Source organism: Salmo salar, chromosome ssa21, assembly GCF_905237065.1.
Source record: "Salmo salar chromosome ssa21, Ssal_v3.1, whole genome shotgun sequence".
Classification (NCBI taxonomy): Eukaryota; Metazoa; Chordata; class Actinopteri; order Salmoniformes; family Salmonidae; genus Salmo; species Salmo salar.
The window spans coordinates 14,781,222-14,806,551 of record NC_059462.1 but is presented as its reverse complement, the minus strand read 5'-3'; the positions used below and the strand labels follow the sequence as shown (position 1 = coordinate 14,806,551).

Sequence of the window (25,330 nt, the reverse complement as noted above, 5' to 3'; positions counted from 1 at the left end):
AAAGGAATACCTACGTGAGAATGCTGTTCATTGACTACAGCTTAGTGTTCAACACCATAGTACCCACAAAGCTCATTAATAAGCTAAAGGCCCTGAGACTAAACACCTCCCTCTGCAACTGGATCCTGGACTTCCTGACGGGCTGCCCCCAGGTGGTAAGGGTAGGCAACAACACATCTGCCACGCAGATCCCCAACACAGGGGCCCCTCAAGGGTACGTGCTTAGTCCCCTCCTGTACTCCCTGTTCACCCACGACTGCGTGGCCAAGCGCGACTCCAACTCCATCATCAAGTTTGCTGACGACACAACAGTGGTAGGCCTGATCACCTACAACGATGAGACCGCCTATAGGGAGGAGGTCAGGCAGGACAAAAACCTCTCCCTCAATGTGAGGAAATCAAAGGAGCTGATCGTGGACTATAGGGAAAGGAGGGCCGAACAGGCCCCCATTAACATCAATGGGGCTGGAGTGGAGCGGGTCAAGAATTTCAAGTTCCTTGGTGTCCACATCACCAACGAACTATCATCGTCCAAACTCCCTAAGGCAGTCGTTAAGAGGGCACAACAACACCTTTTCCCCCTCAGGAGACTGAAAAGATTTGGCATGGGTCCACAGATCCTCAAAGTTCTACAGCTGCATCATCGAGAGCATCCTGATCGGTTGCATCACTGCCTGCAATGGCAACTGCTCGACATCTGACCGTAATGCGCTACAGAGGGTAGTGCGTACAGCCCAGTACATCACTGGGGCCAAGCTTCCTGGCATCCAGATCTCCTTGCGGTGTCAGAGGAAGGCCCCAAAAATTGTCAGAGACTCCAGTCACCCAATTCATAGACTGTTCTCTCTGCTACTGCACGGCTTGTGGTACCAGAGCGCCAAGTCTATGACCAAATGGCTCCTTAACAGCTTCTACCCCCAAGCCATAAGACTGCTGAACAATTAATCAAATGGCCATCTGGAATCTTTACATTGACCCCCCCCCCCTTTTTTCCTTTATTTTTTTTTACACTGCTGCTATTCGCTGTTTTATTATCTATGCATAGTTACTTTACAAATTCTCAACTAACCTGTACCCCTGCCCATTGACTCGGTGCCGGTACCCCCCTATATATAGCCTCGTTATTGTTATGTAATTTTCTTGTTACTTTTTGATTTAGATTTTTTTAACTTTAGTTTATTTTAGTAAATATTTTCTTAACAACAATGCCATTTCTTAAATAGAATTAAGGGCTTGTAAGTAAGCATTTCACAGTAATACCTGTTGTATTCTGCGCATGTGACAAATAAAATGTTATACCAGTATTGCGATTCTACGATACATGATTTTCCATGGAAAAAAGGAAAACTCAAAGCAGACTAAACTCGTTGGTCTTTTTAAAATAAACCTACAGTATGTAAAATATTGTGTGCTATAGCTTGGAAAATAAACATGTGATTCTAGATGACTTTGGGCTGCTTTTTTTCCACCACTAGGACTTGTTTTCCTCAAGAAATTCAGTTGGCTTCATGTTTTTTTTCCCTTGCCATGATACGTCTTGTATATCTCCATACTGGTATCGTGACAACCCTGCTACACAGTGTAATGACTTAAGATTTGTGGCTGGCTGGCCCATAGAATCTGTTTCCACTTGGATTCATTACAACTAAAAAAAGCGCAAGAAAGAGGGTTTAGACACCCACCGTCTCACATAGTTCTGAAATAGTTTCTATAGTTAGAAAGATGACCATTCCTGAAACATTATTTTGGCTAAAATATCATTTGATCTCTGAGAAATTAAGCTAATTGATTGCACCCAAATTTGCCATTTTAATTTATATGATTCATATAATCTTCAATAAATATTGGACCTAACTGTCACGTCCTGGCCAGTATAAGGTTAATTGTTTTTGTAGTTTGGTCAGGACGTGGCAGAGGGTATTTGTTTTATGTGGTTCGGGGTGGTGTGTTTGTGTAAAGGGTGTTTGATTTAGTATTTCCGGGTTTTTGGTTGATGGTCTATGTGTTTGTATTCTATGGTTAGTCTGGTGTGTGTGTTTCTATGTTTGGTTAATTGGGGTTGGGACTCTCAGTTGAAGGCAGGTGTTGTCTATCTGCCTTTGATTGAGAGTCCCATATATTAGGGTGTGTTTGTGTGTGATTTGTGGGTGATTATTCTGTGTATAGCCTTGTGCCTTACCAGACTGTTTATTTGTCGAGTGTTCGTTTTTCGTGTTTTGTTATTTTGTATGTTCATTTTTGAGAGTAATTAAAAATCAAGATGAGCATTCACGTACCTGCTGCGTTTTGGTCCTCATTCACCGACAACAACCGTGACACTAACATCAGATTTGGACCATAATTAGCCTGGCGGGTAGGAGCGTTGGGCCAGTAACCAAAAGGTTACCGGATCGAATCCCCGAGCTGACGAGGTAAAAATCTTTCGTTCTGCCCCTGAGCAAGACAGTTAACCCACTGTACCCCGGGCGCCGAAGACGTGGATGTCTATTTAAGGGCAGCCCTCTGCACCTCTCTGATTCAGAGGGGTTAGGTTAAAATGAGGAAGACACATTTCAGTTGAATGCATTAAGTTGTACAACTGACTAGGTATCCCCCTTTAATAATTCTACCTAACAATGAATAAGACATGAGGAATATAATAAAATGGTCAAGAGTCACCCACAAACCACCTATTGTGGCTGCAGTGGGCAAAACTTGGTACTTTCACACTAATTTATGGAAAATAATGCAAGCGACTTCAATGACAAATTTCTCTGAACAGAAGAAGAAAAAAGATTACTCCAAACCGCATCTTTAACATGTCAAACATAGAGAACTGAATCTGCATAATGGTTGTTGGGGTGGGATTGGCTTGGGGGTCCGTGGGTGACTATTGACAATTTTACTGGATTCCTCATGTCTTAATCATTGTTACATCATGTACTATATTTATTGAAGACTAAATGTATCCTATAAATGAAAAATTGCTAATTTGGGTGCAATCAATTAGCTTAATTTCTAAGAGATTAAATTTCAACAAAATGTTTCAGGAATGCTAATCTTATCTGTTTCTAACTACAGAGAGTATTTCAGAACAATCTGACATGGTGGGTTGTCATGGCTTTCTGAAATGACATGGAATGACCCACTTACTCTATGAATAAGCATTCTTTAGTCTGCTCATACATTGTTTAAACCTTTTGCAAGGGCCTCAGTTTTGGCCTGTAGCCCATTTATTCAAGATTTGTTTGGTTTTCTTAACCGGTACTGTAGTCCATCCAATGCCTATGCATTCCTTAGTCCGATCGGTCATTGTCCACAAAGTATGATTCAAGACCACTTAAGCCTAGGACAAGTCGTTAGCCTATGTTTTTCTCATAGGCTACGGGTCAACATGACTTTTTCAACATGTTTTTTTTTCTTCCCATCTGCTTTTAATCTCCATAAACTTCCCTGTAGATGGACGACTAATGGGTTGACTTGGTTTGGCGCAATGACTATTCTCTTCGCTGAGTTTACAGGCCGTCAAACCTTACTACTCGCCTAGGCTTTATTGTGTGTAACCTGAGATGCTGTTAGGTACTGGTAGGTTATGCTAAACAGGAAGCGAAAAGAGAACATCGTCGTCCTCCGAATGTGTCCTCCATCGACAAAGGGTGAATCCGGATGGATTTGTTACCAAGCCGTAGCAGGAGGAGGCATGTTTCTCTAATTAGTGTGTGAATGATACCCATCCTTTGAGTGAATGAAGGTGGAGGCACACTCCTAAGATACCCATAATTAGCTTGAAGCCATTTTGAGTGAAGCATCTGCTAGGATAGGGAAATGGCATAGCATCCACAGCAGCAGCAGTCAGAGCAAATTGCCTCCTGAGCTGAAAAGGCACAAGTGCAGTTTTAACAGCATCCTGTTTACCTCGCTCAGTACTCACCAACGGCTCACTGAGAGGATTGTCCAGAAAGCAACAGTTGGCCCTGATCAAGTGCACCGAGAGGAGAATGACATGTTGTTTGAGGTAATATGGCACAGGCCTAGGTTCAGATGAATCCTAGCTAGGCCAGGCCTAGGGATCTGTGTCCATACTTGCCAACTTAATCAAAGTAGTTTGTTGTGATTTGTAGGCTACTCCTGGAGCACTGAAAGATTAGTATAGAAAGCCTTTGTTGTTCATCACCTCTTCATTTTTATGTTGAAATTAAATTAGTCTAATATAAGAAACAGACTGAGTCTTTTTAAATGATGACAATCATTGTCATAACATTGACGTGATCGCTAACATTGATGTTGGGCCTTTTGCTGTCATTCATTGTTTGTGCTGCTATAATCGTCTGTTGTAGTATGAACACAAGTCTTGTCTGTTTCCCTTGGCTCCGTGTGATCCCGCGGTTGTCCTGTAGACAGGTTGCATTGTGGATTAGGGGAATTTGAGTGATGCGTCAAGGCTGTAAATCATGTGCGCTTAAGTCTGCTGCTGACACCGGGTGTTAAACCGACGCAGTCTTCGTTTACTTCACGTTCCAATTGAAACAAACACCGATGGAAACGTGTAATGACAATAATAGACATTTGCTGGCTCGCCAGAAGTGTTTGGAAGCGCTTACGCAAGTGCTGTTTTCCAATTTTAGTTGAATTTTGTTGTCGTGTTTGAAATACACCCGTCTTTTGTTTTGTTTGCTCTGTCATATGACCATGCTGCAGCGGCAGGGCTTTGATTCCCAGCCGACGTTTGAATGCATAAGGTATACCCCCCCCCCCCCCCCTCCAGGCCCTAAGCCCATCCAAATTAGCATTTTTATTTTATTTTAATGGAGTTTCAGGCAGGAATTGTGGTGAATGAATAAATCAATAAAATAAAGCAATTAAGCTGACTGTTGTCTTCTTCTTTTTCAGTTTGCAGAGCCGTGATGTCACAGAGCTGAGGATCCTCTCGAACAGTAAGTGTTTGGTCACATTGGCTGCATTCTAATCACCCATCGCCGCTGTAAACAATGTGGTCCTACTGTTTGTGTCTTGAAGTCCCCGTTGTAATTATTGCGTCCGGAAATCAGTTTATGAAAGGATAGGCTAACTGGACTAAGCAGAACTGTTCAATTTAAAGCATTATTTAGGTATGGGATTAGAGATTTTTCCAATTAGGCCTAGATTTAACGAGGTCCTCTTTAATGGAATTAGTTTGTGCTACATTACACTTTGCTTTCAGTTTGCGAATTTCTAATTAGTTCGCCGTCTTGCATAGAATTAGCATGTCAACGTTTCATAACATGTATGAAAAGAAGCATTCTTTTACTTTTGGCTATTTCTAAAATAAATTACTGTCAACCAAATTGGGGTAATTGGTAGAGTTTGAGCTGTCCTTTGACTTTGTTTTGAATTTGAAAGTGAGTCACTTTGCATACAGAAGCTTTGAACAGTAGTTGCATGGCTGCCTCTGTAAATTGTGTAGTGTTGCACCCAAGACGATGTCAGGAGGGATCTGAAAGCTTCAGCTCCACTCCTATCAGACAGTCTGACTTTTCTCTCCCGAGTAACGCCTCGAAGCGCTTCGATGCCGGAATCACGCAAACCTCTGTGGTGTTATTGTAAATACATCTGCATTTTGGAAGTCATTGGTTTCTGAACTGGTTTTTCAACCGTCAGAGAAAGATCAGGTGGTATCAGGTATCTAGTGTGTCACTGATAGCAGGACAGTGTTATCGCTGGACTTCTCCTTTCCAGTTGGCTGCCCGTCGTACCTCGGGGCTACTAGCCAATGCTTGTTGTTCTATCTGGAACATTCGCTGTTCCACTCTTCAAGGAGAAACTTACATCCAAAACAGTTCGTCACAGACCTGTTTTTCTTTCTCTGCAGTATTTCAAATGTGCAATGTGGAGGGTTGAAAGTAAAAGGGCAATGCAAAGTAACTATAGGCAACATGTTATTTTCTACTGGAGTCGATATGCTGAAAACTAAGTGTGGTGACATGCATCGGGCAACTTTGTGATCCTGAGGAAAAAGCCTGTTAGAATCTTTGTGTGCGACCCTGCCAGGAGACAGGTCACCCACAGCGTTCCAGACAAACAGAGTTGGAATGGCAACGGGAAATGAGGAGAGGAATCCCATCAACCCCGGATTCTGATCCTGCCCAGGTTGTGTGTAATGGAAACCTCCCCAGGATTTATTTTAAGTCATCAGTAACCTGTAGTTTAAATAGAAGGCCGCCTCTCCTCCTACTCTTACTGCTGAGGAGATGGGAGGGGGAAGTGGGTAGATCAGGAGAGGTGGAGAGGCGAGGGGGGGGGGCCCTATCGACTGGTGTTTTACAGCCCCCTGTGGGTGTGTTAGATGGGGGAGGGAGGGTTTTTCTATCCCTCCTTTTTTTAAATATTGATGTCCTCCTACAGTTAACAGTGTGGCTTGAAAGAGGTGTATTCTGTGACGGGCCTGAGTGGCTAACATATTGCTGGGGCTGTGTAATATGATGTGGTAGTAAATACTGGCACCTCAGCCCCGCTCCTCCTCCTCCCTTCCCTTGGCCAAGGGATGGGGAGAGAGGTGAGGATGAGGCGAGAGAGATGGTGATGAAAGAATTCCTGTCAAAGTTGAATCATAACGCTGCACGGGATACTGTTAGGTGGTATCAATCTACTACAACACCAGTTATTAACCTACATAGATCTCAAGACATCCTGGACAGAACAGAGCTGTCGTGAGGTACGGCTCATGGCCATCAGAAAGTGTAGTCAAGGCGAGGTGTATTCATTCCAAGGAGTCCGCTTAAGCAGGGAGCCCCACCTCCATTCCACTGCGTGGTGTTTGAATGACTCTGAGGGTATGTCCCAAATGGCACCCTATTCCTTGTGTAAGGACCAGAGCCCTATTGGCCCTTGTCAAAACAGTAGTGCACTGTAAAGGGAAGAGGATACCATTCGGGACACAGCCAGATAGTCAATAGCAGGCGAAGTCCATGGTGAGGAGACCAAACCCTAAAGGTCACGAGCAGTGGGCGGCCGTGCTGCGAGATGCAAGGACTTCAAAATGGATTGCATCAGACCAGCCAGCCACCCCAGACGCCCTGCCTGTGTCTCCTGTCCTCCAGCCAGAATGTTAATGGGTTACAGATCTCTGTTATTATACTGCTGGGTTCCTCCAACCAAACTTTGTCCCCCCCTTTTTGATTTTAGTGTTGTTTGCTCACATGCCAGTTAGGTTACGCACTGTGGCTTATGCCAACATTTTAACCTAGGCCATTCATTCAGTTAAACCTCACTTCATATTAAGAATAAACCCTTAGATTCATTGTGATCTTTGAGCAAGTGAGCTGTAAGGGGAGAAAAAAAGTCTGTTAGGTTTGTGAGCACTCTCGACATCTCAGCATATCAAGAGGCTTGAAAAGGATGTTAGTGTGAGAAGCATTTTGCTACACCCCTCAATAACATCTGCGCAAAACATGTATGTGACCAATAAAATGAGATTTAAAAAATTTGATTTGAAAAGAGTTTGCCGCTAGTAGACGAGGCTCTTGGCAATCCCTGACGCAGTACGCCAGATGCCGTGCTACAAATGTGAGCTGGTGCCGACCGTTCTCTAAGGCGACGTCTATGGGACACATCAGTGGCGCTTTAGACTCTTGTGAATTATGCATGCAACACGCCTGGTAACCTCATACGGCACTGAACGCCTCTGTTTTATGCTACCTTGTAACTTGCTAATTGTCAACAAATGTGCCATGGTGTGGTCGACCAATATCCCCAGCAGCTTTAATGCACTTTGGAGATTGGGAGAAGTCCAACTTAGTGACTTCTCATCCGGCCTCGCTGCATTGTTACTTTGTTCAATGCGTTCCCGGAATGAATTCATCCTGCGATCTTCCGCAGAGACGTTTAGATATCGCGTGTCATTAAAAGGGTGTCAACCGCTTAATTCATCTCCCCTGTGTGAATGTGGCGCATGCGAGCCTCGCTGCTAATGTTTGCGCAAACAGAGCCGTATATTTGTGTCTCCTGAAGGGCAAATACAGCAGAAAATAATGTACCTTTTTAATGAAGCACACTGCCATTCAATTTGCCAAGTGATTGTGGATAATCCGCAGTGAGCCGTCCATCTGCAGATGGACAGGAGTCATTTGGAGACCATCGGGCCTAGGTGGATGAGTGGGCTTTAAAAGCAGGCAGGCTGAGGACGACTGCAGGAGGGCCAGGGTGGAGATGGAGGGAGGCAGGGGATTTGTGTCTCTCTGCTGGCTGGGGTAGCTGGGGTCAGGGGGGCTGTGCTCCACAGGGATCAGGCTGGAGGGAGGGGGTCACTTACAGCCTGCTTTAAGTGCTGTCAGATAAGATAGATCCCACTGCCCCCCCCGTTCAGTGTTCAAGCCCTCTGCCGCATACACAGCCACACCATTCCGGGGCGTTTCGCGGCCCCCTCCCCTCTTCATCCTCACCCCTCCATCCTCCCTGTTGTTCAGCACAGACACAAGGCCTGATTTCAGGAGCCCCCCAGGCAACGGTATCGCCGACTTGAAACAAAGCCAGTAGAAACATTTAGTTTGACTAATGTGTGCTTGGTACAAGGCCCAGTGTGGTTTTTCTGAGTCATGTTGAGACGGGCTTGGAGACCGTGAGGAGTAGACATGAGAAACAGCCCCATTGAGGCAATTGGGCATCAGGGAATTTCCATGCCTCATTCTGGCCATGATTGGATTTGTGTGTCGTTCCCCTCTGTTAAAAGCAGTGGTATAAGGTATAACTGAGAACGTGAGGGAAGTAATTACAGAATCGGTATTTGAAGCTAAGGGATGAGCTCCGGTCCAGCTGCGCCCACCACAGAGGCTAATTTGTTGTCAATAAACTATAACTAATCACAATGTTTCCCCTCAGGGGTGAGAGGTCAGGGAAGACAGGGTCTTGGAACAGCTCTGGCATGGTCTACACTGGGAGGTATAGAAGCAGAGGAGGGTCATAAGTGCCTCTGTGGTTTGGTGTGCAGATGGTGAAGGGGAAAATTGAATTTTCTTTAGTATCATTGGGTTGTTAGGGCCAGCTGCCTGCCTTCCTCTTAATGCTGTCACTGGTACTTCAGCAGAGACCAGGGGATTCCCCCCCCCTCTACCTCTTTACCGCATCAGAGGGCTGGTAAAATGCACACCACACACTTTGCACTGCAAAATGAAAATCCTTTCACACAGACGGTGTTCCCTGAAATCACTGTAAATTGCAGGTAAAGCATCCCACTCTCTCGTTACGTTGGCATGATTTAAATCCTCCCGACCCCAATCCCCTCTTATTACTATTTGAGTGTGAATTCAGATACGTTGGAAATCTCTCAGGGCCCGGAACACCAATCTAGAAAGGCTCCAATAATATCGATGCTAATAAAATGCTCTCCTTCCAGGAGCTGCATAAATGCCACTTAACTGGATGAAGCCTCTGCTCTGCTCTGCTCTGCGCCGGGCTGGGCTGGGCTGGCTGCCTGCAGTGCACTGCTGCCTACAGAGAAGAGATCTGTAACGTCAGCGCCTCAGACGCGCGTAGAGGTGATACCAAGGTGAACGCTAGACTTGCAGAATGGTTGGGAATCATTGATATTCTGACTCTGAGGCTGCAAATGGCTCAGTGGCAGATGGAGTCTTTGTCAGGGAGGAGGAATGGCAGCTCGGGAGTACGGTGGCTGTTTTCCCTATCAGCTCTCTCAGCTGGCTGGTGGGGGCTGACCTTCCACCACTGCCTCGCACTTTGATCAGTTAACCCCTCCCTTTGTTTACTAGGAATATGCTATTTTTAAGGGAAATATCTGTATATGAAGTCTGAACTGGCATTGTTGTGGGTGCTGTGTAAGGGTGAGGCCCTGAGAGGGACCTGTATTTAATGACTTACTACTAGGCTACCTGTTTTGTCTACAATGTAGCCTACTGTACAGTTATTTTCGTCAGGCCTTCTCAACCAACATAGCTAGCAAAATGCTAGATGCAGTAGGAAAAATCTGTTGAGGTTGAGCGCTTTGGTTCTTTGGTTCTCTCACTCCCATTTGGTCCCGTCCTCGACTAAATACACGTGTGAATGCAAGTCTTTACACGGACATCAAATGTCAACACAGGCATCTTCTTCTTGCCAAAGCATAGGGGAAACACTGTTCGTAATTAGGTTCCCTGTATTTGTTTTGTTGAACAATTATGATAAACTCTTTTTTTTGCAATGGATTAGCCTACTTTAATTGACCTAAACACTCTGTTTATAAATGAAGTAAATTGCATAAGTAAGCCTACACTCTTTTGGCACAAACAGATGTTTAGTAGAATGGCAACCACAGTCAATTTATGATATTTAGAGTCATGGATTTTCTTGTCTAACCTTTTTTTTTCATTTTTTTTTTCATGCATTGTTTGTGAAAACAACCTTAATACGGTCAGAAAAATGCAAGCTTTCCGAGACGCAGTCAGAGATTATGTGTACATGCCCAGAATAAAACTGTCATTAAAATGCAATAATCATTCTTGGCTGAGAGCGAATTCAAGGAAAGACACAAAAATATTGAAAGGTCAGGGAAAGAAATGAGGAAAAAGAACAAGCCATGGGGGGAAAAAAAAGCGAGTGACACTGTGAGACCCCGGTTTAATATGTATGTATTTCAGCTTGATGGTTGATTTCATTAGCCGCTCTCATTGTTATGCATCAACTGTTCTCCTGCAGCAAAATGAATATTGTATTCACTTGGCCTGAATATTCAGGAGGAAATGTTTGGATTTAGATGGCATCCTTCAGACAAGAATGAAAAAGCGTCGTTGCTTCCCTTTCCTGCCTGCCCTCATGGTCACAATTAATACGATTCGAGGGATTTTTGTCATTTACTCCAGATGTCGGCTAATTTGCAGAGTGTTGTTAAGTTGCTCTTGCTAATTTGGCCTTGTTTTCCCAGGCAAGGATATTATGGTTTTCGTGTAGTCCACCAAATATGTATTTGTTGTACAAATGAATGGTTGACAGATGCTGTCATTGTACAGTGCCTTCAGAAAGTATTCACACCCTTGACATTTTCCACATTTTGTTGTTACAGCTTGAATTTAAAATAGATTAAATTGAGATTTTGTGTCACTGACCTGCACACAATATCCGTAGTGTAATTATGTTTTTTGAAATGTTTTTTGAAATGTCTTTATGTTATGGCAAGCCCAAATAAGTTCAGGAGTAATCATTTGCTTAACAAGTCTCATAATAAGTTGCATGGACTCACTGTGTGTGCAATAATGGTGTTTAACATGATTTTTGAATGACTACCTCATCTCAGTTCCCCACACATACAATCATCTGTAAGGTCCCTCAGTCGAGCAGGGAATTTCAACCACAAAGACCAGGGAGGTTTTCCAATGCCTCGCAAAGAAGGGAACCTATAGGTAGATGGGTAAAAAAAAGCAGACATTGAATATCCCTTTGAACATTGAAGTTATTAATTACACTTTGGATGGTGTATCAATACACCCAGTCACGACAAAGATACAGGCGTCCTTCCTAACCCAGGAAGGAAACGCTAAACCAGTTAGAGTGTAATGGCTGCGATAGGAGAAAACAACTGAAGATGTATTAACAACATTGTAGTTACTATCCTAAATGACAGAGTGAAACTAAAATATTCAAAAACATCAGTGGGGAACCCTGAGGGCCTTTTTAGGCATGTTGCTACTGACTCCTTGAGCAATAGCCTAGTTTCCCCATGATTTTGTAGTAAAGTGTGTGTGTGTGTGTGTGTGTGTGTGTGTGTGTGTGTGTGTGTGTGTGTGTGTGCGCAACAATGACAGTGGCTGTAGCAGGTGTTATCGAGGAGGATGTGGTGCCTAATTTGTTAGCGTCACCCTTTTCAAGACTAACTTTCAACAAGACGTTAAATGTTGTGCAGTGGCCAACACTGCCAGCATTGGTGCAATGAAGAAAGAGCTAACAATTATGAGCGCTATGGTTTACTCACACTGGGTGTGAGTAAACCAAGAAGCTGTACTGCTGAGATTTGCCTCATCTTCAGCACTGACAAGACGTCACCTAGGCCCGTACTGGTTAAAAACAGACATATTCAGTGTTACGAAATCAGCTCTGCGCCGCCAAGACTCAACTTTACAGCTGCGAGCTACGGTGGAGTTCAAAAACTTTATTTTTATTTAACCTTTATTTAACTAGGCAAGTCAGTTAAGAACAAAGTCTTATTTACAATGACTGCCTACCCCGGCCAAACCCTAACCCGGACAATGCTGGGCCAATTGTGCGCCGCCATATTGGACTCCAAATCATGGCCGGTTGTGATACGGCCTGGAATCGAACCAGGGTCTGTAGTGACGCCTCTAGCGCTGAGATGCAGTGCCTTAAACCGCTGCGCCACTCGGGAGCCCTAACATGTGAGGACACGAATAGACCTTCAGCTTAACGAGCAGCAGTGCTGAGAGACAATATCGCACAACGATAAAATTCTGCATTCTCAAGTTTAAAGGAAAGCTATGGGTCCATCTTTGAAACTGAACTCAGTGTTGTACTCCATGTCTGACTTTGAGGGTCGGAGCCCGGCCGACGACCTCCACTTTCTCCGGCAGAAGAGGCAGAATGAGAGGTATGTACCAACTGTATCTGCTTACCTGTCTGGTCTTGACTATTCCCGTGTCCGCTGCCTCAGTTGAAAGGATCAAGACTTACTCCAGGAAAACTACCAGGCAGGCCCAAGTGTCAGCCTTGGCTTTGATCGCAATCGAGAAAGTAAGTCTCGGATATAAAATCAAATGACCCTGCCATTGCCCATTTCATAAAGAAGGACTGAAGGATGGACTTCGTTTTCAAATGATCTGGTGAATGGCACAGTTTTGAATGGGCTGCTTATTCTTTAACATTACTTGATGCTGTGTTTGACTGTTTCTATTGGCGCTTTGTTTCAGCATGGTACTGAAATAGCGGGGGCACCGCGGCATCTTTCTCTGCTCTGACTTATAGTAACTGTCCATGGTTCTGACTCAATTTGTTAGGCTTGTCCGTTTATTCCGCCACTGTGTGAGTGTGACTGTTGTCTTTTTGGAACTGTTTCTGTGTATGGATTTTCATCCATATATATAAATTGCGTTGTTCAGGCTACTCTATAACCCGTTAGAAATGCATTCATACGCCACCGTATGAATGCATTTCTAACGGGTTATAGAGTAGCCTGAACAACGCAATTATCACAACATTGTTCATGGCTGTTGATGTGTCAGTGTTGTCTCCATGTGAGCTGCAGCCTGAATCATGTCTCAGGCCTGTTTTTGATTTTGTCATCAAAGAACATTGCTATTACTACTGCAGTATGGCCTAAAAATCATACTAATGATACTAATAATACTACTACTACTAATAATAATAATATTTTTTTAATACTTCTGGCCAATTCACTAAATATATATCTCAATATAAAAACAAAATGTTTTCTCTAAATAAGCGTTGTTGTACAATTCAAAGGTCAAATCCATTGCATTTCAAACAGTCCACAATAGTGAGGTAAGCAACTTGTGAAGTTATACATATGGGTAAGTATAAGCCTTCCACAACCATAAGACCCACTAATAATTGTATTATATTATCAAAATAGTTGTCACGTCCTGACCCTAGTAAGATGTCATTTTCTATAGTAGGGCAGGGCGTGACAGGGGGTGTTTTTGGTTGTTCTATGTTTTCTATTTCTATGTTTAAGTTCTAGTTTGTCTATTTCTATGTTGATTGTTTGGGGTTGATCTCTAATTGGAGGCAGCTGATCCTCATTGCCTCTGATTAGAGATCATATTTAAGTAGGTTTTTTTCCTCATTATTGTTTGTGGGTTATTATCTTTTGAGTAGTGTGTTGTCCTCTCTGCGTCACGGTTTGTTGTTTTTGTATATTCAAGTATTTAAGTGTATTGCATTCAGTTTCACGTTTAATAAATATGTGGAACTACGAACACGCTGCATTTTGGTCCAATCCTTCGAACAGCCGTGACAGAATAACCCACCATAAAAGGACCAAGCAGCGTGGAATGGAGCAGCAGGTGAAATGGACTTGGGAGGAGATTTTGGACGGGGAAGGACCCTGGAGTCAGGCTGGGGAGTATCGCCGACCGAAGGAGGAACTGGAGGCAGCGAAGGCAGAGCGGCGTTACTATGAGGCGCTGTACAAGCCACACTCCGGCGACGCTCCTCAGCCCAGAGCCTCTGGCGGCGGTCCGATGATCCATGGTCTGGTTCCTCCGGACATACAGAAGCGGGGGGATCAGCGGGCGGTGGGGGTACTATGCCCGGAACCAGAGCCGCCGCCATAGACATTAGTCACCCACCCTACCCTCACTTTGTGTTTTGTGTTTTTTTTTTGTGCATTCGGAGTCTGCACCTTTGGGGGGGAGGTACTGTCACGTCCTGACCCTAGTAAGATGTCATTTTCTATAGTAGGGCAGGGGCGTGACAGGGGTGTTTTTGGTGGTTCTATGTTTTCTATTTCTATGTTGGGATTGTTTGGGGTTGATCGCTAATTGGAGGCAGCTGATCCTCATTGCCTCTGATTAGAGATCATATTTAAGTAGGGGTTTTTACTCATTATTGTTTGTGGGTTATCTTTTGAGTAGTGTGTTGTCCTCTCTGCGTCACGGTTTGTTGTTTTTGTGTATTTAAGTGTATTGCATTCAGTTTCACGTTTAATAAATATGTGGAACTACGAACACGCTGCATTTTGGTCCAATCCTTCGAACAGCCGTGACAATAGTTTAATCTGCGTTTTTTTGTTTTCAATGATCACTGATCTGGCTTTCAAGTCTAAAAATCACTGATTTAGGCTTTCAAGTCTATGAGAATTTACTTTTTTTTGTTACAAATTCAACTACAACCATTCATAATACTAATAATGACTAACTTCTTGTAGCAGGCATTAGGTGATAGAAAATTAAGAGGTCTCATGAATCTCTCTTGCCCACATGCTAGTGGTTAGCCAGCTAATCTTTTCTATTTCAAGTTTAGCCAACTTGGATCTATTTGCAAGCTAACAAGGTTGAACAGTTGTATTGTTATGAACACACCGTTCTGTCTGTCTCCAACTGTTTGAAAAGCATGTTAGCCTTTCCACTTTCTTCAGATGTTAAAATCATATGCTTTGGCTTAAATGCTTCCAGAATCAATGTTAATTGATACTCTCGTTTTAGTAGTGTCTGCTCTATGCGCAATTTGAGTAGTTGAGACATAAAAAGGGTATCGTTAGAAAAGGTAACTTCTCCTCTGTTACAGTAAAATAATGTCTCAATGTGTTTTGGTCTCCGTATGACCAATTTCTGTTGGACCAAATGCAAATAGCAAGTTAAATCCGCTTGTCAGAGGAAGACGTGATCTCTCAACTTTGTTGGCGTGAGAGGCAGGGGGAGGGGCTTGGTGTGTGTGTCTGTGTAAACCATAGAGGAAGAAGCGAAGCAAGAGTTGTCACTCTCGCAAAAATCTGTCCAAAATAAGGCTAGCATGTTTCTATGGGCTTATTTTGGACATAGGTTTTTGCTTGCCTTCCCGCCTTTGGGATGATGACTCCCATTGTTAAGGCGGAGACGTGCATCTCTCTTCATTAGATACAGATCTGGTGTAAATGCGCACACAGCACAGAGGAGCGAAAGAGACAAGACCAAAAATGCAAGATGAGCACAAGCAGACAAACGCTAATACAAACGAAAAATAGCAAAACCTTGACAAAACCCGAAACAGGGATTTGGAATATTGTGCAAAAACATTCATTTGATTTATCGCCCTATCCTGCACTAAAATCTGCACTAGAATGATCCTACTACACGATATAATGTTGGGCACATTTAAGTGATTTGTTGTTTTCTTGATAAATGAAAAATATGACTTATTGCTTTTCTTTTTTCTCAACTGATTGCCTAGGTTTAATAGCCCTGGTTTGCCGCTGCAAAACATGCATCTTGTTTGCAATAAGGCAAAAAAGTAAAACTGCAAAAAATGTGGCAAAGAAAGGGACTATATGTCCTGAATAAAAAAAGTTATGTTTTGGTTAAATCCAACACAGCACATCACTGAGTACCACTCTTCATATTTTCAAGCAAGGTGGTGGCTGCATCATGTTATGTGTATGCTTGTCATCAGCAAGGACAATATATATTTTTTTAGGATAAAAAGAAACAAAATCGAGCTAAGCACAGGCAAATTTCTAGAGGAAAACCTGGTTCAGTCTGCTTTCCAACAGACACTAGGAGACGTTCACCTTTCAGCAGGACCATAACCTGAAACACAAGGACAAATATACACTAGAGTTGCTTACCTTACCAAGATGACATTGAATGTTCCTGAGTGGCCTAGTTACAGTTTTGACTTAAATCTGCTTGGAAATCTATGGCAAGACTTGAAAATGTCTTGAAGAATTTTTTTAAAGAATAATGTGCAAATAAAGTACATCACAGGTGTACAAAGCTCTTAGACTTACCCAGAAAGACTCACAGCTGTAATCGCTGCCAAAGGTAATTCTGACATATATTGACTCAGTGGTTTGAGTACTTATGTAAATTAGTTATTTCTGTGTTTAATAATAAAAAATAAAAAAATGCACAATTCGTTTTTTTTCCCACTTTGTAGTTATGGGTTATTGTGTGTAGATGGGTGAGGAAAAAAATATAATTTATCCATTTTCAATTACGTCTGTAACACAACAAATTGTGGAATAAGTCAAGAGGTATGAATACTTTCTGAAGGCACTGTAGTTGGTTTCTAGTCTTCTAGACATGGGGCTTCTGGAATAAGACTGCAGATGTCACGATCACTGTCTTCAAACTCCCTATCATAAATAAGCCAAGGTGCAGCGTGCATGTAATTCCACATCCTTTAATCGAAGTGAACCTTACACAAACAAACAGGAGAAACAGAACGTGACGCAACCGTGGCGCACACAAAACACTCACAGAAATAATAATTACCCACAAACACAGGTGGGGAAAAGGCTGCCTAAGTATGATCCCCAATCAGAGACAACGATAGACAGCTGCCTCTGATTGGGAGCCATACCCGGCCAAACAAAGAAATAAGAAAAAGATAAGAACTAGATTGCCCACCCAAATCACACCCTGACCTGACCAAATAGAGAAATAGAAAGGCTCTCTAAGGTCAGGGTGTGACAGGAGAGGATCCTATTTTAGAATTACAGCCATATATATATATATATATATATATATATATATATATATATATATATATATATACAGTCAAAAACTAGAGAATAATTGTAGGATATTCAGCCAAATTTAAATATTAAAGCGTATAGTACAATTCTGCCCTACAAAGGCAAAGTGCAGTAACTACAAATTTGGTCACGAAATCTTTGATCTGTTGTAATGGCCAGGTATATTATCATATTAATATGGTATTGAGAGTCCTGAAACAAGAACAAGCCAGTTGATCAGATTCAGAATTTATGTACCCACAATTGCTGTCTTTCTAGACAGAAAAATACTTAAATCAGATTTGACAATAATACTTTTTTTTTTTTACATAGTTACTGCACTTTGCCTTTGTAGGGCAGAATACACGTTAGCCTATATTAACGATTTGTCAATAGGGGTGAAACCTAGCATTTAAAATTGATGTGAGTTTAATGCTGATGCAGTACAGTGTCCTGTCCCACTGCTGTGGTGTTTTTCAGCTCCCAGCTTTCACAGACAGATTAACCTGCCAGTTAGCTGGACCCGCTCCACTTTACGTTCACATTTACAAATGCATGACCGGACTCAGCCAGCCAGCCAGCAGTGCTGACTCCTGTCTCCTCCTGTCTCACTCCACAAGAGCAATCTAATGAAATGGATATCATCGAGATCCATTTACCCACATTGGAAAGGAATCAACCAAAGCTCTAGTGCAGAAGTGACTCGCCCTTGTTAAATTCATTCGCTGCCAAATTCCCCTCCAACAGTAAGCCTTGTACAATTGCTCAAGGTTAACTGAGCTGAGTTGTATCTCAATTGGAGAAGCAAAACGGGGCTGAATAGTATTGACTGGGCTAATGTGGTGTTTAGGGAAGGCCGTGGCGTGTCCTTGGTGAGAGAATGATAACAGCACTGTCTGGGCACATTGGCCATGGAGCTGATGAGGGGCACACCAGTAGGCCTCACGACTGCTTGTCATAGATGAGAGGACGTAGACCCGCATCCCAAATGACACCCTATGTGCGCTACTTTTGACAAGAGCTCTATGAATTGATTGTTTCACGTTCCCATTCAAAATCGGTCGGGAAATTCAATTCTTCATATTTGGAAAATGCTATAGCTTAACGGCAAAGAAACATCTTGAAAAATAGCATTTCTAAGCACAGGTGGTCAAAGTAATTGAGTCTACCTAGGCCTATTTCATATTGCCATACAAAGCCCCCATTTTAAGTGTAGCCTAGCCAATGAGTGCAGAGGTGTATGCCTATGTGCCGCTTGCTCTCGAGATATTGTTGTCGATGTGAAACCCGGGAACTGAAGAGGGAGTACTTATTTTCTTTCTTTCTGTATTAAGGGTGAGATTGTCCTGTGATGTCAGGCATCTGTCCTCCCCTGTTTCAGGCCCTGCTGCACACAGCACACAGAGGGCACTGCCTAGTGAGGTGCTACTTGCCTGCTGTAACAGGAACTGGGTGTGTGGATGAGCAGTTTCCATTAGCACGACTCCTGTGTGTGTGCAAGGTGCTCTGTTTCACACCATCCACCATAAATTTCTGGAGGCCTTAAAATGTGTGTTTTAAGGTAGGCCTAGTCGACTCAACTCCACAATTTAGCCCATTTTAATTATGGTTTCATTTGCTGTCATGGTTAGGCCTGTCCATAGACGGAAAATCTTTATGACAACGTTAAAGTATCTCGCCTGTACCAATTTAGATGGAAGCCTTTGGGAAATGAATATTCCTTACCTTGTGATGACTGACTGCACTGAGATTCTGTGGCAAGGAAAGGGTTAACATGGGGTGTTGCCCCGATAGTGGAGGGGAGTGTTAGGGAAGCAGAGGGCAGTGAGACTTCAGAGGAATTGTGAGGCTTTATGTGGTCACAGGTTACAGACGAGTGCCAGTTGATGTTTTTGCATGCAAATGAGTGTTGAGCAGCCAGAGCCACTCCCGCTGAGAATTCACTTCATTCATTTCAGCCTGCCCTTCAGTCTCTGTCAGCACACCGCAGTTCGACATCTTACCCCAGGATGGTGTCCTGTGAATGTTGAGTGTTGGGTGCACTCTAAGTAAGAGGGTGTGTGCGTTTGTGTGTGTGTGTACCGTCTGTGTGTGTTCCCGTGTCCATGTAGCATGCCCATCTCTACCCTGAGATAACCTAGACCTAGCATGCATGTCAGAAATCCCAGACCACTTTAGAGGTCTAATCTGGAAAGCCGTGTGACTATCTGTTTACAGAGCTGTGGCTGGGCTGGGCTGAGCTGAGCAGTGAAGTAGTCAGAGATGTTGGGTGGAAATGAATGGGCTAGATTAGCCTACTCACTGTAGCGTCATTCTCAGAAATCCTGTAATGTGGGGAAAGATGTGGGCTCAGTCCAAGTCCACAGCCAAACCAGTCATTATGCCATCAGGCAGCACCGCTTTAAACAGGTTTAGTAACATGCCTCTGTCAAGGTTAAAACAAGCTTTTTGGATTTGCATTGCTCACAAGCAACTACATAAAGGTTTATTGGCGTATAGTATAGCTGTGAGTGTTTTATGATTTACAGACATCGTTTGTCATGTTCTATTGATCTAAAGTAGGCTATTTTATTTTGTCCCTCTGCTTGCAAAGGACCAAGTCCTTGTGATTGATTTATTTTTGCCAATTCTTATGAATCCTTGACATTTGTAGAGTTCTAGTTTGATAAAGCTGAATTCGACAATGTTGGATAAAGAATTATAGACTAGAAGAAGGCTGAATTCAGATCTGCCGTATGAAATATTAAGATGGACAATTTATAGCCTTCTAAGGCCGTAGAGCGTTCAGCAGCGTCCAACACTAGAGAAAATCATATTAGGCTACACATTTTAGCTAGGATATGAATTGGAGCACTGAGACCCAGAAAGATGCATACTGGGATGATGGCAATGTTAGTTTAGCAGAGAGAAGCTCTTTTTTTGTGTGTGTGTGAAGATGGCTCAGAGGCAGACAGGAAATTAGTTATTTTCTCTGCACATTCATCAAAATAAAAATAGTCTTGAGTATCCCAAGTGACTCTTTCAGCCCTGAATACACTCTGTGTAAAAAGCCACAGCTGCACACACGCGCGCCTCACTGTTAACTCTCCTATGAATTTCAGGTGTTTTGGAGCAATATTAAAATCAACTCTCTGTTCTCTGCTGCTTCCCCTTTCAGTCTCCAATCTTTTGTACTTCGTTTTTTTTTTTGTTCTGTAAGGAATAAAGGATTTTGAAATACGACATTGGTCTATTTTATTTGAGAACCTGAACAGCATGACCGGAAAATATAATCAGACCACCGGGCCTATGTTATTGTAAAACACAGCTACGTATGGGACCAAGCTTGAGAAGTTCACTACAGATGATAATGGTTCATAGTATTACCCGTAAGGTTCTGACACCACTGTCTGATTAACCTTTCATTTTAATGGCTACCAGAACCATAGTGCAGACAGAGGTTGCATGCGCCACACGACTCGCTGCCTCTCGTCCCGGAGACCAAATGGAATCCGGGATATTGGAGCGCTCACATAATAACGTGTTTTTATTTTCGGTGTCTTCTTTTTGCTGTGGCATGATGCCTTAAAGGTGTACAGCAGCCTCTCTGCTTTTCAGATCAGGAAGTGCAGTGCAGTGCAGTGCAGTGACGGCAGCAGCCTCGTTTCTGCTTTCTGTTTTGCACGTCAAAATAACCTGGGAAAAGCGCCCTATTCCAAATCTGCTCTCAAATTTCATTTGTCTTTGTTAGCAACTAGTCCTACAGTGATCCACTCAGCTGTTGCTTGAACACGTTCTCTGTGTTTCTCAGTGGTAGTTAATGATAGTCTGCCTTATCTCCTCTGATCGGTCTTTGTACCAACATTTGCTTGGCTCAGCTATTTGAATGGATAGGCCCTGCATAGCATTAATAACACTGCCCTAACTGTTTGTTATTATTTATTGACATAGACTTGTTAGGATATTTCATGTTCAAGTTTGTGTCTGTGATTGAGCAGGGGCGGGCAATCGTTTAGGCTCGAGGGCCACACAAAATTCAGCGGAGGGCCATGCAGGTATTTTTTTTTTTCCGGACCAATTTGTTTGTCAAAAGCAATTTGCGAGGCAGAAAAAGGGCAGTTGAAAACATATAGGTCCATCATAATTTCGACTTAATTTTATCTAGATTTAGAGTGGCCTGGAGTAAATTATTATTACCCATTTCCACTTTTGGTGTTGAGGAATCCCCTATTTGTTGAAAAAAGAGCAACGCTTTTCTTTCCCTTTTAACATCTCTGGTTGCAAAATAAAGTTCAGCTGTCTCTGATGCTTTACAGCGGGAAAAAATGTGATTTTGTTTTGGAGGTTCAAGTTGATTTACACGTAACATCTGTCTTTGACAGGTGTGAGGTAGCACCAAGACCATGCCCTGACTCTTTCCTTCTCTAAATTATATAGATTAATCAAATTGGGGCATCTGTAGCTATGCAGGCCAGGGCCCATATCTACAAAGCGGCTCAGAGTAGGAGTGTTGATCTAGGATCAGTTTTGTCTTTAAGATCCTAATAAGATTATATGGAGGCAATTCCACGGTAACGGAATTGCATGAGATGTATGCAAAACACAAACCATTGAATTCAAAGTTTAACAAACCAAATCTATGCTCAAGGACTACTTTTAAGAATTTACACTTTTACAAAAACACATTTACTGGAACAACTGTGCAGATTTTTGTGTCCACGTTTTCCAAAAGCTCTTAAATATCTGCTCTGAATTTAGATTCAACGACTTCTGCAGAAAGAATGAGGTGTCAGCTATGACATGACACATTGACTTTGAAAAAAAAGTATATTTTGGTTATTGAACTACAGTAAGTGGATTTGATCTGTACTACACATAAATACATAATTCTGAATGTCATTCTCTTCATGGTGATGTATCCTAAACAGGTACACAAAGGTAGAGAAATATGCAATATCCTCCTTTTGCATATTTGGTGACTATTTATTTTAATGAGCTCTGCCCCAAAACCAGACCAGACCAAATCTGAACCAATCATAGATGTCTATGTTTCACAAGTTTGGACATCAAATTACAGCACGGTAGTGCTCAGTAGAGTACAGCACAGAACAGAACCTTAGAGTTCAGTAGAGTACCGTATAGTGCAGTTCAGTAGAGTACAGTGGAGTTAAACGCAATACATTATAGTGTATTCAACTCAAGTGTACTCTGTGTACTGTACTGAACTAGGACCTATACTCTTCTTTACACTAGTATATGGTGCTGTACTCTACGGAACAATACTCTACATTTCTTTAATGTACTGTACTGTGAACCTAACTGTGACTACCTTGTGACTACTTTGTGACTACTATGATTTCCCATCGTAGCCAATTCAATTGCAGACATTCCGTTACCGATTTGGTAACGGAATGTTGAGTTTTAATCACTTAATAATTCATAGACAAAAAATGTATCAGTAAAAACACTAATTGATAGGTCTACCTTTTTACTTGTTACTTCTGTGAACTTTCATTATCCTCATGGGGAGATAAATTAGAAAGTATCTTAAAGATATGTGTGGTTTTGATAACGGAGGCAATGTTTCTTAAACTAAATGCGTGATGATATTAGTTGGCAGGGGTCTTTTACTTCAACATTATTGTGTTTTGTTTTTCTAATACCTTTTTGACTTTTCTGGTGAATGTTTCTAAAACCCCCTTTCCATCTGTTTGACCAGAAATCAAAGCCTTTGCTTATTCCTAATTGTTGGGATGGAAAATGGTTGAAAAATTGTAAACTCAGCAAAAAAAGAAAAGTCCCTTTTTTCAGGACCCTGTCTTTCCAAGATGATTTGTAAAAATCCAAATAACTTCACAGATCGTCATTGTAAAGGGTTTAAACACTGTTTCCTATGCTTGTTCAATGAACCATTAACAATTAATGAACATGCACCTATGGAACGGTCGTTAAGGCACTAACAGCTTACAGACGGTATGCAATTAAGGTCACGGTTATGAAAACATAGGACACTAAAGAGGCCTTTCTACTGTCTCTGAAAAACACCAAAAGAAAGATGCCCAGGGTCCCTGCTCATCTGCGTGAACGTGCCTTAGGCATGCTGCAAGGAGGCATGAGACTACAGATGTGGCCAGGGAAATAAATTGCAATGTCTGTACTGTGAGACGCCTAAGACAGCGCTACAGGGAGACAGGACGGACAGCTGATTGCAGTGGCAGACCACGTGTAACAACACCTGCACAGGATCGGTACATCCGAACATCACACCTGCGGGACAGGTACAGGATGGCACAACTGCCCGAGTGACACAAGGAACGCACAATCCCTCCATCAGTGCTCAGACTGTCCGCAATAGGCTGAGAGAGGCTGGACTGAGGGCTTGTAGGCCTGTTGTAAGGCTGGTCCTCACCAGACATCACCGGCAACAACGTCGCCTATGGGCACAAACCCACCGTCGCTGGACCAGACAGGACTGGCAAAAAGGGCTCTTTACTGACGTGTCGTGGTTTTGTCTCACCAGGGGTGATGGTCGGATTCGCGTTTATTTGTCGAAGGAATGAGCGTTATACCGAGGCCTGTACTCTGGAGCGGGATCGATTTGGAGGTGGAGGGTCCGTCATGGTCTGGGGCGGTGTGTCACAGCATCATCGGACTGAGCTTGTTGTCATTACAGGCAATCTCAAGGCTGTGTGTTACAGGGAAGACATCCTCCTCCCTCATGTGGTATCCTTCCTGCAGGCTCATCCTGACATGACCCTCCAGCATGACAATGCCATACTGCTCGTTCTGTGAGTGATTTCCTATAAGACAAGAATGTCAGTGTTCTGCCATGGCCAGCGAAGAGCCCGGATGGATCGGATGGTGTGGGCTAGGGCCATTCCCCCCAGAAATGTCCGGGAACTTGCAGGTGCCTTGGTGGAAGAGTGGGGTAACATCTTACACAAGAACTGGCTAATCTGGTGCTGTCCATGAGGAGGAGATGCACTGCAGTACTTAATGCAGCTGGTGGCCACACCAGAAACTGACTGTTACTTTTGATTTTCACCCCCCCCTCCCCTTTTGTTCAGGGACACATTATTCAATTTCTGTTAGTCACATGTCTGTGGAACTTGTTCAGTTTGTCTGTTGTTGAATTTTATGTTCATACAAATATTTACACATGTTAAGTTTGCTGAAAATAAACGCGGTTGACAGTGAGAGGACGTTTCTTTTTTGCTGAGTTTTTATATATGCCTTAATTTCTCAAAGATATAGACTCTTAGATTTCATTTGACACCCAATTTCATACGCTTCTATACATTTCACATGTTGGTGCTCATGGGTCCTTTTACATGGAAATGACCATGAACACAAGCAATTCGCTACACATATTTAGCAGATGTTATTGTGGGTGTATGTGACCAACAACATTTTATTTTATTTGACAGGTTGGGACCTGATCCTAGATCAGCCCTCCTACTTTGAGATGATTTGTGGATACGGTCCCAGGTCTATGATTTGAGTTCATACACTAGTAAGAGGTCTTCAGGCAGATCACATAATGTACTATTCATTTTTGGGAGTATCTCTCTGGCTCGGCCGACAGAGAAGCCAAAAATGTTCCCATACGTTTTTTGGGAGATCTTTGGTATCAGCTGCCAGCAACTTTTGTTTGTCTAAAAAAACACTTTATGGCTTGGACTGGCTCAGTTGTTTGAGCCAGGAGAGGATACTGTAATCAACTGTCTATGGCCTCAAACGACCTGTCTGTGGCCTCAAACTAGGCTGCTGATTGGCTCTTGAACAGGAAGACGTGGCAGGACAACAGATTAGCACAACTGCTACTGTTGTAATAGGTTTACTGTAAAATACAAGCAAACAATAGGCCTAGGCCATAATTCACTGGTATTCATTTTGCAATGTTTTCCTCTTAAGCAGAGAGAGCGAAGCACCCTGACTGTCTAGCCACTGTCAGTTTACATATGGTGCCTTCAGAAAGTATTCATACCCCTTGACTTTTTACACATTTTGTTGTGTTACAGCCTGAATTTAAAATTGATTAAACAGATTTTTTTGGGTCACTGGCCTACACACAATACCACATAATGTCAAAGTGGAATTATGTTTTTCAATATTTTTTACAAATTTTATAAAAAAAAATACAAAGCTGAAATGTCTTGAGTCAATAAGTGTTCAACCCCTTTGTTATGGCAAGCCTAAATATGTTCAGGAGTAAAAATGTGTTTA

At 42.7% G+C, this 25,330-nt stretch overlaps 1 protein-coding gene across 20 annotated transcripts in view; it reads left to right on the top strand.

Moving 5' to 3' along the window:
• LOC106581809 (bromodomain adjacent to zinc finger domain protein 2B) overlaps positions 1-25,330 on the top strand; it is a 92,947-nt gene that overhangs the window by 8,380 nt on the left and 59,237 nt on the right. For 19 of the 20 annotated variants that reach the window (XM_014164161.2, XM_014164149.2, XM_014164159.2 and 16 more), the window contains exon 2: positions 4,870-4,913. The gene's annotated coding sequence lies outside the window, so the exon portion shown is untranslated. Of the gene's footprint in view, positions 1-4,869; positions 4,914-9,346; positions 9,500-25,330 lie in introns of all 20 variants that reach the window. The other variant, XM_014164144.2, reaches the window with a different exon arrangement.